Source organism: Lolium perenne, chromosome 4 (genome assembly GCF_019359855.2).
Source record: "Lolium perenne isolate Kyuss_39 chromosome 4, Kyuss_2.0, whole genome shotgun sequence".
Classification (NCBI taxonomy): Eukaryota; Viridiplantae; Streptophyta; class Magnoliopsida; order Poales; family Poaceae; genus Lolium; species Lolium perenne.
In genome coordinates this window covers 330,718,007-330,737,937 of record NC_067247.2, presented here as the reverse complement: position 1 = coordinate 330,737,937, position 19,931 = coordinate 330,718,007, and the positions used below count along the sequence as shown (strand labels likewise).

The 19,931-nt window shown below is 41.9% G+C and overlaps 1 non-coding gene across 1 annotated transcript; it reads left to right on the top strand.

The window, feature by feature from the left end:
* Positions 1-5,234: 5,234 nt before the first annotated feature.
* On the top strand, positions 5,235-5,393 carry LOC127297712 (U1 spliceosomal RNA). Its single transcript, XR_007849404.1, has one exon. It is a non-coding gene; the product is annotated as a U1 spliceosomal RNA (small nuclear RNA).
* The last annotated feature ends 14,538 nt before the right edge of the window (positions 5,394-19,931 follow it).

The following is a 19,931-nucleotide window of genomic DNA, read 5'->3' as shown; positions in this document are numbered from 1 at the left end:
TATCTCGATGGCTTAAACCATCCGGTTTGGCATGCCTTTGGCATACCGGGGGTTATCCCCCCAACAAGGATCTGTTTCAGAGTCCTCTTTCGACCCATCATTTCATTGAGTGTTTCATCCAGGACTTGGACATGAGCGCGGAGAAAAAAGGTAGGCAGCAGGGGGCAAGAAAGGGGCGGCCCTAAGATGGTGCCCACCGCCGACAGGAGAGTGTAAGCTCAACGCCGACGCGGCTGTGGCCAAAACAGCTTGCCGTGGTGCTGTTGGAGTAGTGTGCAGATCGTTCGCTGGGCTGTATATGGGCTCATCGGCGGTTGTTTTCGATGGTATCACTGATCCGGGGTGCTTGGAAGCCATGGCGTGTATAGAAGCCATTGCTCTGGCCGAAGACCTGTGTAGAGGTGAGATCATGGTGGCTTTTGATTGTCTGGAGGTGATCAAGGGCTTGGATGGCCAGTTTCTTGGACTGTTAAGTCACATCCTCAAAGAGATAAAGGACTCTGCTAGGGAGCGCGGCGGAGTGTCCTTCAGGCAGGAAAGCCGGGCATCTAATACCGAGGCTCACGAGCTTGCTCGGTATGCAACTTCGTTACCGCATGGCCGTCATTTGTGGCTAGGATTAGTACCAGAGGGAATGTCTTTTCCTGTAAATATTCTAAACGCTGAATAATAAAGTGTTGGAATTCTCAAAAAAAAAAAAATCGCATCGAGCCCAACCTCGGGTGCCTTATGTTTGTGTGGCACCTCTGTCCGGGCGTTCGGTCTGTTCGGTTTGCTCTGTTCGGTCTTTTCGGTCTTTGGCAATCCGGTCATCTACAAATGCTACCCATATTACATCGGTCTTTTCGGTTTTTCTATATTCGGTCTTCGGTCTTTTCGGTCCGGTCTTCGGTCATGACCATATAGACCAAATAGAAAAAATTGGCAACAAAATTTTCCATTCTGTTTATATTGGCAGAAATAAAATGGCAGCACATCAACATACGGTGGCAGCACAAAAGTTAAGATATTCATCTTGAGATTCAGATGCACTCTACAAAGCAGCAACACGAAACTGCACCGCTATCCATTTTCAACATCAAATACATCTCAGATGACAAAATAAAAAATAGCTACCAATACCATACAGGATGCATCACGGAAAATTGCCCAGAAAATGCATCTCAGACAAAACAGTTTGCATCGCTGGGGGGTCTGGACTCGCAACGCTGCGGTCTGCAGGGTGGTTGGCGACCGGAAAACGAGTTCGTGTGGCACGGGCGCGACGGCAACGTTGCATCTTTTGGGCCATCTGGCTGCCGGCGCCCATGATCCGAGATGCAGCGGGGTCGGTTGGGTCGGTGGCGGCGAGGTCGTGCGTAGGGGCGCGAGTCGCGCAACGGCCGCAGAGCTAGGCCTTGTGCCTGGGTAGGAGTCTAGGAGATGTGCGGCAGGGCGTCGCCTGTGTCTAACTCGAGGGGAAGCAAACGAGAGAATAGGGAAATGAATGGGGTTGCAGCGCTGCTGTGGAAAATGAATTGATGTGTGGGAAGAAGCTCGGTCTTTTTGGTCGTATAGGTTTCCATCTGGCGACAACCGAACAGAGTAAAAAAATTTCGGTCACCTCATGTTCAAGACCGAGCTATAACTGAAGACCGATTTTTTTTTTGGTTTTTCGGGTTCGGTCTCGGTTTTTTTCGGTTTTGGTCTTTGGGTTCTGTTTTTTGTGCCCGCCCAGAGTGGCACCCCATCACGGGGCTCCCCACCACCAAGATAATTTCAAACTTAAAAATATTTTGACAAATTTTGAATTAAAGACAATAACTTCAACGATCAAGGTATTTAGGTAAAGCCTTCAGCTGAGAACAAATCCATCACACTTAATAATTCTTAACAAAATTCCCCGGCATGCAAGCCTAAAATCTTAAGAAATAAAATCCATCATGAGATGACAAGCTAAATAAAATTTGTATTCCACTTCGGATGATCATCTTGATTTGACATTGAGCGCATCTCCCGGGCATCGAGTCAAGCGAGGCAAGCACTTCACTTCTCTCTAGTCCTCATCTTCTTGGTGGATCCCTGCATCAAATTGAACACACTTGTTTAGTATCACATATTTAGGACTCAAGAATGTTGAGCGAAAAGAATTAAGTTAATAATTCTATAGAACTCTTATACCCTTTTTGGGTTTTCTAGAGTGTAGTCAGGAAAGACAAACTTAGTCTATTCCAAAATTAGCGATCCATCTGCCACTTTCATGAGCATGTGGAATATGTTCTTCATTGGCTCCAACACTCGTAACATGCTATAAAGTCATCATAAGATGGGAGGAGTGATGCGAGGATGATATCGGTGTTATATTCCAGAGGTGTGGGGAAACCCCAAAACTCTAGACGCCTTAGTAGGTCCACCAAGATGGCCTCATGATGCATGCAACCACCTTCCTTAAGTATGCAATTCTCGATTGTTTTCGTTACATCGTAATGCTCAATTTGGACTTTCTTGTAGAACATGAGCTTCAACTCAGCCATCGTCTCATTCTACATGGTTGACATCATGAGTTTCATGACACTTTCCTCATGCATGAATTCCTTCACTAGCTTTCCATTCATATCTTGGCGAGGCAGAGAGTAAGGAGAGGTGCAACGAGCACATGCAACCATTCAAAGTTCCATAAAACTACCCGCAAGGTGGTTCTCCACCTCACAAAGTTGTGGCTGCGTGCAGAGAGCGGCTCTTGATCAAGCATCATTTTATGTTGTGATCTCTAAAGCCAGACATGATGTCTACAACAAATTAAAAGACAAGTTCATTAAGACATTTTTCTATTAAAAACACCCAATCGGATTATAAAATCTAGGAGTTATTTGCACTTTAGTTCATTAAACCTCATAAATGAGACTAAGTGATTCAAGACCCGTGAATCGGCGCGCCACCATTGATGTTATTACACTGATGGCGGTGTCCACAACTAGTGGGCGGCCTTGCCAATTGCAATGCTATGCAATTCCTGTTTATCTTTCGATTGGTGTGTTCCAAACTCATGACCATCATACCATGACATCGAGACAACCGACATGGTACAAACACTCTATGCTTGAGAACATAGATTTCCTACATTGGAGATGGAAGAAGTGCCCTGCTGCATGGTACAAAAAAGTACACCAAAAGAAGTCGTGATGCAACAATTGTTGATTGGTGGGTTTGACAATGTTTATTTGGGTTGCCGGATTCTATCAATGACATTAATGTCTTCGAGAGGTCTCATATTTTTGCTAGGCTTGCTAGTGGATATTCTTCGGCTTGTAGCTTCATAGTCAATGGACATGACTACACAATGGGCTACTACCTTGCCGATGACATCAATGCTTCATGGTCAACATTTGCCAACAACATCCCAAATCCAACAAGAAGGAAGCAATATGTTTTTTCCACTGCTCAAGAGGCATGCAAAAAGGATACTGAGAGAGCTTTCGGTGTTTTTGCAAGCTCGATTTGCTATTGTTTGAGGCCATCCTCGTTTATTGGACAATAAAACCCTCAATAACATCATGCCGACATGTGTGATTCTCCACACCATGATCGTCGAGGATGAGAGTACTTGGAGTTTCTTCTATGATAATATTGGTAGCCATACCAAACCAACATGAAATCCATACCAGTTCGAAGCATTTCTTAAGACGTAGCGGCAAATTTAAGACAATGCCACACATACTTAGCTTTGAGATGATGTCATTGAGCACCACTCCTAGTTGCATAGTTTCTCCCTTTTATTCATTTGATTTTCTATTCATTCATGTGTGATTTGAACCATTATTTGCATTCCGGACCATTTGTTATTTTTTTGATTATTTGGAATAGAACTATTGATGTAATTAAGATTTTTTTAGATTGTGTGATGTTTAAAATCAAACAATTATAATTTAGTTTATATTCATGTCATGTTTACATCTGGTTATCCAAAATCACAGGTAAAACAATTTTTCAGCACCCCTTATGCGTGTTTTAAAGGCCAGATATATAAGGGACCAAAGTTGCTCTAATACTCCATCCTGCTAATACATTTTTTTTGGCGAAATATCCTGCTAATATATTTCACCGGTCACTGCGTTGGTGGACGATCACAACTATGTGCTGGTGTGGACAAATTACCACGTCCGGGGAAGCTATGTGTACTGGTAGTAAATATGATCAGTCAAGTAGATTATGAAGTGAACAGTCATTGTACTACGCTGGTCTGCACTGTCGATAGGTTTTATTTAGCTCGTTCGCCGCTCAGATTCCACTCACGGAAAAGAAACAGACGCGACCAGTTACTGTCGCCCCCTCCCCCGTCCCCTTTCTCCAGCTACAGTAGTGAGAGGCGAAGAGAGGGCGTTACCGTCTCCCCCCCGTTTCCCCGGCGCCGCCGTGGGTTCCCCTCCCCTTCTCCGTCCGCTCCGGCGGCGGAAGGGTGGGGGAACCCCGGATCTGTGCGTTCGGGCTGTAAATAGGGCGTGGGTGTGTGTGGCCGGCGGCGGTGCTTCCGTGGGGGCGGCGCTGCTGCTTACGGCCTTTTGGTCTCCCCGGTCCGAGTCCCCTCTCGCCGTCGTTCTTCGCGCCGGCGACGGACCTGTGGGAGTTCTCCGGTGCGGTCATCAGGGCGACGATGGCGGCCGTGCTTTTCGGAGATTCCGTCCTCGAGCTCTTCTGTCGACGCGGCGTCGTCCCCTCCAACGACGGCGTGGAGCTGCTGAGGTATGGTGGAGGAGGTTGGATCCCGGAGCTTGCGGAAGCTCGCCGGCGACGACATCGAAGATGGTGGCTTCTTCCTCGGCGCGTAGGGCCTCCGTGGCCCCTTTCTTGGAGGACTTCCGGCTGCTGGCCTTTGCAAAGCTCCCCGGAGCGACGATGGCGGCGGCGTGCCTTCGATGCGCGGTGATGGCAGCGGCGGCTGTCTTCCCCCAGGATTTGTTTGTTTTTTTCTTGTTTGTTGGGGATGTATGTACCGGTGGTTTTCCTTAATAGATCTGGGACTTGCATCAAAAAAAAAAAAAAGAAACAGACGCCAAACGATAGTACTCGGATTACTAGGCCGAGTCATCGAAAGCCCACTTCTTATCCAGCTTCCACCAGAAACAGGCCCATGATACGACCCACCACCGTCCCACGGCTGCAGCAAGGCGCTCTCGTTTAGTACCACCTCGAAAGCCGAATGAAGATGTGAGGCGGTAGAGGTGGCTATATAAGAGGCGCCCGGTGCTACGTACAACTTACTTACCTGGACGGGGTCTACGGCCGATCAAGAAGGGCCGTGGCCTAGATCAATGGCTAACATTGCACTTGGTTAGTGCGTTGGTCTACCATCTCCCTAAGTGGGAGAGTGGACGTCATAATTTGTGGTAGAGGGGTACGCGTTCGCGCGGCCCCTGCCAATCCTTCAAAATTAAAGTTTTGTCCTCTGCCCGCAGCTTCCTCTCGCTGAGGCTGCTATTGGTTTGCAGATTAGTCCTCCTAGTAGAAGGCACGGCGATAGGAATCCCAGAGCAGTAAAGCTCAGATATTTTTGGTCCGATAAGATCCTTCGTACTGCCAACTAACAGCAATAACTACGCCCGACGCTCTTTGCTTTAACATTGTATCGACCAACAATTTCAACTCTTGACGATAGGACATGGCACGGCGTCCAAATCAGCACAACAAACTTCTCTGAATCTTCCTTGCCGCTCTCCCTTGTTCATGCTCATCTTGTTACAGACCTCATCCGTGTGTCACGTCACATCCATTTACTAGGCTTGGGGCCTTGGGTGAGGTCGTTTGATTTGATCCGACTTCACTTCGGATGGTGCCCTCTCGGCAGTTGATCGATGTGGCTTCAGTACGTCAGTTCGAGAGCACTCTCGTCGAGCCCATCTGTACCTGGCTTGCTTTTTTTTTTTTTGAAACAAGGCAAAAGATTTGCCATTATCATTGGTAAAGAAGAAGTTTTAGAGTTTTACATTCCCATACTTGGCCAAAAGGCCAAGCCAAAAAAAATGTAACACCTACTCTCGCGGTATTACATTACTCAATGCTTTCGCTCCCGCCATACTCCACGTAGCAGCCTCATCTTTGATCTATTACAAAATCAAGTGCTCCATTAATTTTCCATCGGCATACACTTTTTTTTTGAACAAGAACGGCCTCGAAAGGCCTGGAAGCATACATTAATAACGGTGGTACAATATTTACAACAATGCCCTTTTACATCTCTGGCCCTAGAAAACCTAAAATTTGAAGAAAATGCATTGAACTTTGCAGAAAGGACCTTAGCAAGAAATAGGAAAAAGCAATCAGGTGCTTGGTCTCCTTCTCCACCGGTCGCCGGCGACCTCAAGGCGTATGACGCCGAGGTCAGAGAGAAAGTAGCTCGCGACACTGTCCAATCCGACGAGGAACTACCAGTGCCGGCCGCGACAACCCCACCGGGGATGAACCACTTGGTGGCGCAACAATGGTGAGCTCCAGCACTGTGTAGCAGAGGGCCTCCAGAGGAGGTAGAGCTCCTGGTCGAGGGCCACCCTTCGGCCATCGAAAAAGGGGGAGAGGCAGCGGAGCCAGCAAAGGTCCCCCGTTGAATAACTCGCCAGGCAGCAAGGCAGCGTTCCAGCATGACAAGATCCACAAGAGCTTCCAGAAAATAGCACCCCGCAGGCATGGGCATGCACCGTCCAGAGATCACCACACCATCTCCTCCTCTCTCATCACCTCCATGGCGAGACATAGATGGAGAAAAGATGCAGGTCACCTCCATCCGGCCGCACACCGGGACTAACCTTGATCTCGTCGGAGCGACGAGCCACCAGCAGCAGCCCAACTCCCCCTCGCCTCCAAGGCCGGCCAGGAGAAGGGAAACAACCGGGCTCACCAAGAATCCTCTGATCTCCTCCTCGCCACCACGGTCGACCGGGAGAACAAACTTTTCTTGGCCTCGAACACACCAGCAGAGATCCGTCGCCTTCTTATTTGAGGAGGTGGCTCCGCTCCTTCTCCCACTCTGCTCCGAGTCCGTCCCCATTAACCGCTCGGGCATCGACCCAGGAAGAATTTAGTCTAGGATTTTTGATAATCTATGATTAATCTCCTTTCAAAATACTCCCTACCCCCAGGGGAAGTCGAATCCCCGCTGCCTCCTTGAAAGAGAGATGTCCTGAACCACTAGACGATAGGGGCATCACTAGACGATAAGGCCATATACAACCGCTCGTCATCCATCGGAGCCCAAGACCACGACGATAGTTTGGGATCGAACCAAACTCCTTCGCCGGTAGCTGCAACCCATCATAGACCGCAATACCGTGGGGACTTAAGGCTTCCCCAACCAACCGCTTGCACTTCGAGCGACAAGTGTCTACGGACTATGCCGTGGGGACTTAAGGCTTCCCCAGCCAACCGCTTGCCCTGACAGATACAAGTGTCTACGGTAAAGCGCATCCGTTGATGAACGAGAGGTGGAAACACTTTTGACTACTCCGTCCCACTCCGGATCTTATGGTTAACACGGGTATTACGGCACAAGAATCACTGGCGACATTTGTTGTTTAATCCTAGATGGATATAAGCCCGTGCAATGGAACCTCCACCATATCAACACAATCCATGGTTCCATTGCCCACCACATAGTCATATTCATAATTATGAAAGTAGTGGTTTTGGTTTTTATGCAATAGTGATAACCATAGTACTTTGCAAGTAATTTGATAGAAATAATCAAATGACATGAGCAAGTGATGAACTTGCCTTTCTTGACTGCAAGATTATGCAGACAAGGTCTTCGATACGTAGTAACTCCAAATTCTGAAATAGCATCATCGTCCGGTAAGGACGATGTTTAAAAGATTGGCAAGGATGTAGTAATGCATGAGTATGAGATGCAATCGTTCTAAGCGTGTCCTAATCCCAATGATTTAGGATTGGTGAGTGGTAATGATTGGTTTAGGGTGTGTTGCACTTTTAGAGTGATTCACATACAAGGTTCTTATTCAGGTGTGATTTACTTGGTATTATAAACAGGTAGATAATAAAGCATAATAATCAATTGAGCACACAAAGAATGATAATTGGCATAATGTTAACAAGTAAAGAACAGTGGTCAGTTTTAGTACTATATGGCATGGTTAATGATTAATTATCATATACTTTAAAAGAATAACTTTTGAAGAACATGTTCTTTAATAAAGAACAAGTATGATAATTAGGTTGAGGGGGTTCTATTGTTGACTATGGTTTCAGTTAGTTTCTGGAGTAAGTATTAGATGGATCCAAACAGGGTTGGATTCATTAATAACTAGGGCTTGTATGGATTGAGTTAATGCCTAGGCATCCTAAGCAATTCATTATACATGGTTGTTGTCAAGGTGGGTTTATCTTGCTAGTGATAGCTAGCTAAGGTTGATAGGTCTTTATAAGCAGGGTTGGTGATGATTCTTTATTTACTTCAAAAGAATAACTTTTGAAGAACATACTTCTTAAGTAATAAGAAGTATATCAATTAGGGTTGAGGTTGTCTGGGTTAGCTATTTAATTCCCTAAGTAAAGATTGGTTGGTTCCTAAATAGGATGTTTGATAAATATCTAACACTAGTAGGGTTTAGTGGTTATGGTGTGTGATGCACAATTAATGGACAGGGTTGCTATTATGGTTCATCACAGGGTGTGATGCTAAATATGGATAATTAAGGTTGTTGCCTCTAAGGATAGGAACTCTGGTTGATTCTATTTGATTATCTAAGTTTGATTAAGATAAATACATGGGATACTAATTAGCGGTGATAGGGTTCCCATATTTTATGTGGATTTGAACTAGTATTTTGTTGCTAGATATGAATTTATGATTACTAATGAAGTAACATGATCACATGTTACTTAGGGTTTAGGTTTGGAAACAATTTAGGGTTCATTTGAATAAATGGAGCTAAGTTTCCTAATGGTATTAGGGTTTTAGGGTCCCACATTAAATTATGGGTTCCTGGTTCTATTACTTATGAAATTAGGGTTTTCTAAATACCCTAAAGTTCTTGAATTAATAACTTCACTTTAAGGTTGAAGTTATTAATAACTTTGAAATAAAATTAATATTGGATTTGGCATCTTATTATTTTTAAATAATTAATAATTAAGATAATTATTAATTAGGGTTTAAAATCCTCCTAATAAGGATTTAATAAATTAATAGTGAAGGAAAATTAATTTTATTGTTTTCCTTATTTACTTTACTAGTTTTTATTTATTTAATACCTTTTTCCTAATTATTGAATTTTAATTGGATTTAGAATTAAAATTAAAGGCTTAAATAACAAGTATTAAATAATTGAATTTTTATTAAAAATAAAAATTTCATTTTATATTTTTATTGGATAGAGTTTTCTTTTCTAAGAATTTTAATATCTCATTTATATTTTTCTGACTTAAAATGAATTTTCTACATTTTTATAAAGTTTCAGTAATTATTGAATTGAAATTAAAATAAAGAAAACGGTTTATGTACCGTGGCAGAACCTAGCACTAGACACTGACCCGTGGGCCAGAGTCCACGTCAGGCGCCTCTGTGGCGTCTAGGTGGCAGGGAATGGGCTGGCCGGCGGCCAGTTGCGAGGTTCGTCGGCGATACCGGTGTCCCGCGAGGTGGTGCGTAGGTGCGTTGGGATGAGGACGTCGAGGCGAACCTTATGGTGGCGGCGCCGCCCTCTGATGGTCGCCGGAGTAGCTCCGGCGAGCGCAAACAGCGGCAGTGCACGGCGGACTACGGCGATTGCGAGCTACGGTGGATGCTAAAGGCTAATAATCGGTTGCCGAGAAGCGCATGCTCACCCTTGTTGCGTGTTGCTTCGAATTGGCGACGGAGATGGCCGGAGACGGCGACACGGTCGACTTTTCCCTCGCAGAACCGCGGAGGGAACGGCCGAATTCACTCTCCTCCGAGCTCCCCTTGACGCGCCCATTTACCAGATGGACGAGGACATCAAGGCGCTCCTCTTGAGCCCAACGGCGGCTCCAGGGGTGGTCGGAGATGGTGGGGCGAGAGGAATGCCGGCGAGCTAGGGTTTCGGGTTCTGGCGCAAACGAGAAGAAGAGAGGAGAAATTGAGGGCGTCCACGCCATTTATAGGGTTCCAGGCGTGTGCTGGCGGTCAGCAGCGTCGGCGGCGACCGCGGGACGTGGCGTTGGCGTCGCGGTGGCGAGCTCCCGCGCGTCCAGGACGAAGACGAAGACGGCGACGTCTCCTTCACCTTTATCCACGCGAAGGGGTACTCGGGCCGTGATGGGCTGTGTTGGGCCAATGTTGATGGGCTGCTTGGTGGGTTGCCACGGCCAGGTAAGGGTCCAGGTGGTTTTCCTCCTCTTTTTCTTTTATCTGTTTTCTTTTTCTATTTTATAATTCTGTTTTGAATTCTGATTTGAATTCCTTTCTATTTTGCAGGTCTTGCTTATTTGATTCATACAAATATTAGTACAAGGCACTGCAGATACTTTAAAGATTATTGTGGTGTATTATAAAATTCAATAGGAATACTAGAGCATTGGTTTATTAATTACTATTGGGATTTGAATTAAATAACCATATATGCATTAGTTTGAATATTGCCCTTGGAAATATCCAAATTACTTTCCCAATGATTGTTGATCTTACTTAATGATATATAGAGTTTTATTTGGTTTTATCTTGCAAGAAACAATTCCAAAGTAATGTTTATTTATGAATTTCTCATAAGAGAGTGATTTGGATGGCATAACTTCATGTGCTAAAATGTCACTAGGGACTTGATCTCTCATTTGAGATTGTTGGTCACTTACACATGAATTTATGTGAGCACTTGCTTGTTAAGGTCTTATGAGGTTTATCTTAATTTCTATTTCAAATTTAATACTTGTACTATTATTTTAATAACACCTTGAAGTACTTAGAGTAAGTATTACTCTCCTCATAGTTGGTTCTTGGTTATTAAGTCAAATGGTTACTATGAGTGGTTATTCACCACACATGGGTTTTCAGTATGGAATTTAGCATTAGGTGTTTCTTATGTTTAATATTTGAAGCATAAGGATTAATGAGTGAGCAATTATAGAGTTCTAACTATAGTCCCTAATGATGCATGGTTTGGATCTCTAATGTGAACTAAGTTTATAGTTGAGATCACCCAAGTGATGCACAAACTAGGGTTGAGATATTATGCTAGGTAGTAGATATGGGATGACACCATATTGCATGTGCTAGGGTTAATCTCCTCTAACCATGATAAGGTGATGGCTTAATTAACATTTTACGTCCTCCTTTAGTTACTAAGATATTGAGAATTGGTTTTATCTTCTACCATTTAACTTCTATTACTATCCTCAATTTATCATTAAAGTTACTAAAGTTGTTATAGTTCTTTTTTTTATAGTTAACTTTGGTCATATGGATGGATGGTTTCTCACCATATTAAGTATGGGGTTTACTCTAAGGTTTTCTTGTGGTTCTGAGGTGAAGAATAAGTGGAATGTAGATGTGGTAGAATTCTACTTATGATCACCAAGTGGTTCTCAAGTTAAGGTTAGGATATAAGCCTAGGGTTGCTTACTATTGATCTCCCTATAATTTCATGTGGTGAATGATATCTACTTATCTTATTAGTTTTTAACTTATCCTCACATACATCAAGAGCATGATCATGGATTAGGCATGGTCAACTTGTTCTTAATATCTTTATCTCAAGTTCTTAGGGTTTATGATCATCACTCAATTTATAATGATCAAGGTTTGGCTTCCTAAGTTATCTCTCAAGAATTAGGTTTCTCACTCCCAAGATTAAGTACTGTCTTGATCAACTAGGGTATAATATCTCTCTTATAGTTTCTTGGGTGGACATGGCTATAGTTGTCTCAATAGCTTATATCCCAGGAGAATGCCTGAGATATGCTGTTAGGGTTCTACTTTAGCAATGATGATATAATCATCAGGGTTTATATGGATAGTTCTCTCCCTCACATTCAATTGTTGGCTTAACTTTCTTGAGGGTAACACCTTAGCTTGAGCTCTCTTACAAAGGTATGGTTTATTCTAGGATTTATGGTGTATTCACCATATCTCAATAGATACCAAGTCTACAACTCCACTTGGCTATCTTGGTTGAATTAATCTCCTCCTTACTTTATCAATTTATGGATATGTTATTATTCCATGTGATATTAGGTTATCTCACTACTCCAAGGGAAATGGTTTGCAAACTAATACTTTAACTCAAGGTTGTGCTTGATTCTTAAGTATGTAAAGATAAAAATGGGTATCTATGGTTTCTCTCATTTGGAAAGACTTCAATACTAACCTAAGTTTAGGCTCCATAGAGGTTGATGTGATCATCAATATCTAGGTTTAACATAATTAGGTTCTCTCTTTAGAGATGGTCTGGAATAATATCCTAGGGTTTCTCTTCAAAGTGATGGTTGGAATACTTGGATGTATATCCAAGGTTTTAGCTTAAGGTTTTCCATTGCTTCTCTAATACATACTATAGAACTCTCACCATTCTAGGGTTGATGCTTAACTATTTGGAATAGAGAAGAATACATATTCCTAGGGTTGATCTCCTTGTCATATTTCCAAGAATGAAGTAAATGAATACCATGAGGTTCATGGTAGGATCATGGATTAGTTTAAGACATGGAAAAGATAAGTGAAGAATGGTTTCTTCATCTTATTGTTACTTGGTTTGCAATTGAATTGGTGTTCATATGTTATGACAAGGATTACCTTATTATGATCTGTTATGAGATCAAGCAATTGATCATTGATTCAAGTGTTGTTGTGTTGATTTTAATTCCATTTGATCTAACCCCTTAGATCAAATTATCTCTACCCAAAACAAAGTTTTAACAAAGTCACATTGAGGTTTATAGCGCTTGACTTGATGAGCTACTTCAATTCCACCAAGGTCAAGTGAAACTTCGATTCGTGGACTGTTTTACTTTAAAGCGCGAAAATTCCCCAGATTTTCTATGCATGAATGCAATGCACACATCTGTTTCCTCTAATTTTGTAACCCCATTACCTGGGATATTACAGTCTCTACCCCTTAAACTAAACTTCGTCCTCGAAGTTTGATATCTCTCACGTTTCGGAGTGTGGATCTGACTTGTGCAAACTACATCTTTTCTCAAACTCCTTGGTGATCTCACTGGATATAATTGAATATATCCCTTGTCCAGATTCTTCCTGGAATCCATTAGTGTTTGACATCAAACAACTATTACTTCCTTTACTTCCATGATTTCCTCCAATATTAAAAGCTTGTTTCCTTTCTCATTGAATATTCAATGATTGGGACTTCTTCTTGTACTGACAGTCTTAATTGAGGACTAATTGGATAACATTATCCTATTTGATAAAATAGGTCTTTGTTTTTCCCTTACTACCAAAACTGCAATAATGGTACTTGGTAAGGTACTTACTATGGAATTGATCAGGGTGGTTTATTCCTCTAAGAGTGGATTAGACTCATTTAGTCCATCCAATCATGGTTTATAGTTGATACCTATAACTATTTTGTGTTATTTAGGTTCCATGAAAGGAATTATTCTTTTAGTATTTAGTTTTGATATAGTCAATCTTCTTCATTCTTTGACCATCCTGGGCTTTATTGGTCTACGGTATTTCCTTCGTCCAACTTCATTAAACTTAGCTTCTTTGAGCTCTCGTACTTCTGAATAAATATTACTCACTTTCTCAAGTTCTAGTCCACTTCTTACTTCCTCGAGGTATGAATCTCGGCTTCTGGTCTGACATCTTTCTGAAAGAAATGTCCAATAATCTTATGAAAATAAGATAGAACTTCCTCTCAGTTCAGACCTTCTTCATCTATCTTACTCAAAGTATTGAGTCATTATACAGCCAACTCAATCTTTACTCTACCCCTGAGAGTTCTCTTATGGTCTTCAGCTCCTTTTCTTCCAACTATTGGACTTATGATTAGAATATTGGTCTAGGTCTAGTTTATGGTTTGTACTCTTCTAGGTCTTGTGAAGAATATCTGTGGTGCATCCACTCAATTGTGGACATCCAATGTGAATCCTTCGTCTAAATGATTATAGGTCAGTGTTATTTAGCTAACAATTTTTTTTTATTTGTTCACAATTTCTTGGTACAAATAATCCAATGGTGGACTACTTGATACCAATTGTAGCTATTTGTTATCTAAAAATGGATTCTATTATAGGTTTTGACCAATTGGTCGAGACATCTTCTACTCTATCTCGCAGTATTGATCCTATACCACAACTGTGGTCTTCTGATACCAACTGTGGTCTTCTTATATCTGCTATGAGTTCATAGGTCATCTTTCTTTCTTCGAGGGTTGATTGTTGCAAGAAAACCACTAGCTAACACTATGATTATAGTATTCGAAGTGATTTCCCATGCATTCCCTCTTCTATGTTGACTATGGATCTGCTTGAGCTTCACCATAATCACCAGGTTTCTCACCTTCATGCTTCTAATGTACTAAAGTACTCCTTTGTTGAGGCTAAGCATGAGTTTTGATTGGTACTTCCTTCGGAGTTTTGTGGTTGCTTCCCACAACTTTGTTTCCTTTATCTGATAGACCTTCATCTTGTCTCCGGAATCTTCTCAATTCGTCACTTCCTCACACGATTACTATTACCCTCTAGATCTATAGCATCAAGTAAGGACTTGATATTGCAACATGCATTTGCATACCAAAGTCAAACTTCATGTATGGATCTAGTCAAACAATGAAAATCCAATAAAATCCAAGAAGATTCAGCTTTGTGCTTATAATACACACCATCATAAGCCTGAATATAATAGTTGAGTAATATATCTCTAAACATCAGGCTCTGATGTGTAGTATATAACACCACATAAGATAGGTTTATATCGTGATACTTAGCACGAATATGGGGATTTCTACTATTTATCTCAACATTTACCGTAATTGCACATTTGCAATGTGATAAACTTGAAACAAAGTGGTTTGGGATGGTTAAGGTTAACCTAATTTTCTTTGGAAGTACTAACTTAGCTTCCATTATGTTGAGGACTACTTCATATGGTATATTCAGATTCTAACATCACTATTCTAAATACATAACTATTGGAATATAGCTCCTATACTTCCAAGTGTTTGTACTTATCCTGAGACTATGGTCATGATGTGCTTGGCACACTTCCCATATTTTTGGAACACAGCTCTTGCACTATTTGTTTAGCACTTGGCTTCTTATTGTTCTTTTCCTAAATACTTTAGATGTTTATCACATAATGATTCCCATGTGAATCATATATGATTAGCAACTCTACCATGTAAGTGGACATATATTATTCCAATCACTCTTCCTTATTTCCCATGATTGACTCATCATGGTCTATACTACCTAATATGACTCATAGTTATTACTTACTATCAATTGTTTCACATATCTAGATAATTTTAATTACTCATTACTTAACTTGGTCTACATCTTCTATTAGGATTTCTTAATTATCTTCATCACTTGATTTACTCCTATTACATGTCTGAACAATTCTTACTTAATCATAGCATATGTTGGTACACATCTTCCAATAGGATATCTTCCTTATGGTTGTATCCTCTCTTTGGACTACCATGTATTGTATACCAACTGTGATCTACTCATCTATTGTTTTAAGGACTTATTGATGGGCTACATGTTTAGGATTAGCTAACTAACTTCACTTAGGAATGATATGTAAGAAAGGTTGACTCAAGTGTGTCAGGATTATTCTCAAGTGAATATCCATCTCAGGTCATATATAGTATTTGGTTTAACTAAGACAACTCCCTATAGACACTACCAATCCTATAGGTCTCATTTAAAGGGTTTTAATCCTAGGGTCAAAGCATTTGCTCTGATACCAACTGTGGTGACCCGGCATACCACTGCATGGTGTAGTATGCAAGTCTGATATAACACCAATGAAACATCGTTCCACTAGTATTATATCGCTCAGAGTGGTACAACAGAAACATATGCGGGTCCAAGGTATGTCTATAGAATTACAACATCGACTCTGTTACATAAGATCATCACAGCCTCCTACTTTACAATGAGGTAAAACTGCAAATAAACTCCGGAAGAACGACTCGTAGTCTAATCTTATCACGAACTCTATTTGTAGAGTATTTAACTAGCTACAGAGGCGAAGAATAGATTCTAGCTAAATAGGAGCTAGGTTTAGAAAGCTAGTTCCCTTCTATGGCTAAACTAGGTTTTCTTCTTGATGGATGTGGTATCTGATTCCTCTGACAGGGTCCTGTATCTTGAAGTAGTTGTTGACTCCTCGGTCTTCGAGTTGCACTGTAGATCCTCCTTCGATGCCTCCATATCTAAGCAGGGGATTTAAGAGTGGGATGAGTACGAGCGTACTCAACAAGTTCATTATAGGAAAGAGGTGTTTAATGCACTAGCTACAGCATTAGACCAGAAAGTCTAATACCAATGCAAGTTTTCATAACCATTTCTTCAAGAGGTTGCTTTTATTCAAAAGAACTATGTCCGTCAGCCTTCACCGGTTTACTAGAACTTCATGGAGTTCCTTTCCGGCCGCGTTCGCAGTTCCTTATCCCGGAACAGGGAGTGACAGGTCACGGTTCTTTACACTCTGCAGAGGTGTGTTGCTTTACCCATAAGAGATCTTAACCTTGGTGCCAACCGAGTCATGTTCTCGTCCACACTTCCTTTGGTGTGAGGCCCGGTATAAGGTCTAGCCAATCATGTTCCTCCGCTACCTCGAACACCCACCCTTTGTTGCATGCCCCGACCCTGGGTCCTCGCCGGTCCCATTATTCCCACTCACGGGTGGACCCCGACCACGACGACAGTTTGGGATCGAACCAAACTCCTTCGCCGGTAGCTGCAACCCATCATAGACCGCAATACCGTGGGGACTTAAGGCTTCCCCAGCCAACCGCTTGCACTTCGAGCGACAAGTGTCTACGGACTATGCCGTGGGGACTTAAGGCTTCCCCAGCCAACCGCTTGCCCTGACAGATACAAGTGTCTACGGTAAAGCGCATCCGTTGATGAACGAGAGGTGGAAACACTTTTGACTACTCCGTCCTACTCCGGATCTTATGGTTAACACGGGTATTACGGCACAAGAATCACTGGCGACATTTGTTGTTTAATCCTAGATGGATATAAGCCCGTGCAATGGAACCTCCACCATATCAACACAATCCATGGTTCCATTGCCCACCACATAGTCATATTCATAATTATGAAAGTAGTGGTTTTGGTTTTTATGCAATAGTGATAACCATAGTACTTTGCAAGTAATTTGATAGAAATAATCAAATGACATGAGCAAGTGATGAACTTGCCTTTCTTGACTGCAAGATTATGCAGACAAGGTCTTCGATACGTAGTAACTCCAAATTCTGAAATAGCATCATCGTCCGGTAAGGACGATGTTTAAAATATTGGCAAGGATGCAGTAATGCATGAGTATGAGATGCAATCGTTCTAAGCGTGTCCTAATCCCAATGATTTAGGATTGGTGAGTGGTAATGATTGGTTTAGGGTGTGTTGCACTTTTAGAGTGATTCACATACAAGGTTCTTATTCAGGTGTGATTTACTTGGTATTATAAACAGGTAGATAATAAAGCATAATAATCAATTGAGCACACAAAGAATGATAATTGGCATAATGTTAACAAGTAAAGAACAGTGGTCAGTTTTAGTACTATATGGCATGGTTAATGATTAATTATCATATACTTTAAAAGAATAACTTTTGAAGAACATGTTCTTTAATAAAGAACAAGTATGATAATTAGGTTGAGGGGGTTCTATGGTTGACTATGGTTTCAGTTAGTTTCTGGAGTAAGTATTAGATGGATCCAAACAGGGTTGGATTCATTAATAACTAGGGCTTGTATGGATTGAGTTAATGCCTAGGCATCCTAAGCAATTCATTATACATGGTTGTTGTCAAGGTGGGTTTATCTTGCTAGTGATAGCTAGCTAAGGTTGATAGGTCTTTATAAGCAGGGTTGGTGATGATTCTTTATTTACTTCAAAAGAATAACTTTTGAAGAACATACTTCTTAAGTAATAAGAAGTATATCAATTAGGGTTGAGGTTGTCTAGGTTAGCTATTTAATTCCCTAAGTAAAGATTGGTTGGTTCCTAAATAGGATGTTTGATAAATATCTAACACTAGTAGGGTTTAGTGGTTATGGTGTGTGATGCACAATTAATGGACAGGGTTGCTATTATGGTTCATCACAGGGTGTGATGCTAAATATGGATAATTAAGGTTGTTGCCTCTAAGGATAGGAACTCTGGTTGATTCTATTTGATTATCTAAGTTTGATTAAGATAAATACATGGGATACTAATTAGCGGTGATAGGGTTCCCATATTTTATGTGGATTTGAACTAGTATTTGGTTGCTAGATATGAATTTATGATTACTAATGAAGTAACATGATCACATGTTACTTAGGGTTTAGGTTTGGAAACAATTTAGGGTTTATTTGAATAAATGGAGCTAAGTTTCCTAATGGTATTAGGGTTTTAGGGTCCCACATTAAATTATGGGTTCCTGGTTCTATTACTTATGAAATTAGGGTTTTCTAAATAACCTAAAGTTCTTGAATTAATAACTTCACTTTAAGGTTGAAGTTATTAATAACTTTGAAATAAAATTAATATTGGATTTGGCATCTTATTATTTTTAAATAATTAATAATTAAGATAATTATTAATTAGGGTTTAAAATCCTCCTAATAAGGATTTAATAAATTAATAGTGAAGGAAAATTAATTTTATTGTTTTTCGTTATTTACTTTACTGGTTTTTATTTATTTAATACCTTTTTCCTAATTATTGAATTTTAATTGGATTTAGAATTAAAATTAAAGGCTTAAATAACAAGTATTAAATAATTGAATTTTTATTAAAAATAAAAATTTCATTTTATATTTTTATTGGATAGAGTTTTCTTTTCTAAGAATTTTAATATCTCATTAATATTTTTTTGACTTAAAATGAATTTTCTACATTTTTATAAAGTTTCAGTAATTATTGAATTGAAATTAAAATAAAGAAAACGGTTTATGTACCGTGGCAGAACCTAGCACTAGACACTGACCCGTGGGCCAGAGTCCACGTCAGGTGCCTCTGTGGCGTCTAGGTGGCAGGGAATGGGCTGGCCGGCGGCCAGTTGCGAGGTTCGCCGGCGATACCGGTGTCCCGCGAGGTGGTGCGTAGGTGCGTTGGGATGAGGACGTCGAGGCGAACCTTATGGTGGCGGCGCCGCCCTCTGATGGTCACCGGAGTAGCTCCGGTGAGCGCAAACAGTGGCAGTGCACGGCGGACTATGGCGATTGCGAGCTACGGTGGAGGCTAAAGGCTAATAATCGGTTGCCGAGAAGCGCATGCTTACCCTTGTTGCGTGTTGCTTCGAATTGGCGACGGAGATGGCCGGAGACGGCGACACAGTCGACTTTTCCCTCGCAGAACCGCGGAAGGGAACGACCGAATTTGCTCTCCTCCGAGCTCCCCTTGACGCGCCCATTTACCAGATGGACGAGGACATCAAGGCGCTCCTCTTGAGCCCAACGGCGGCTCCAGGGGTGGTCGGAGATGGTGGGGCGAGAGGAATGCCGGCGAGCTAGGGTTTCGGGTTCTGGCGCAAACGAGAAGAAGAGAGGAGAAATTGAGGGCGTCCACGCCATTTATAGGGTTCCAGGCGTGTGCTGGCGGTCAGCAGCGTCGGCGGCGACCGCGGGACGTGGCGTCGGCGTCGCGGTGGCGAGCTCCCGCGCGTCCAGGACGAAGACGAAGACGACGACGTCTCCTTCGCCTTTATCCACGCGAAGGGGTACTCGGGCCGTGATGGGCTGTGTTGGGCCAATGTTGATGGGCTGCTTGGTGGGTTGCCACGGCCAGGTAAGGGTCCAGGTG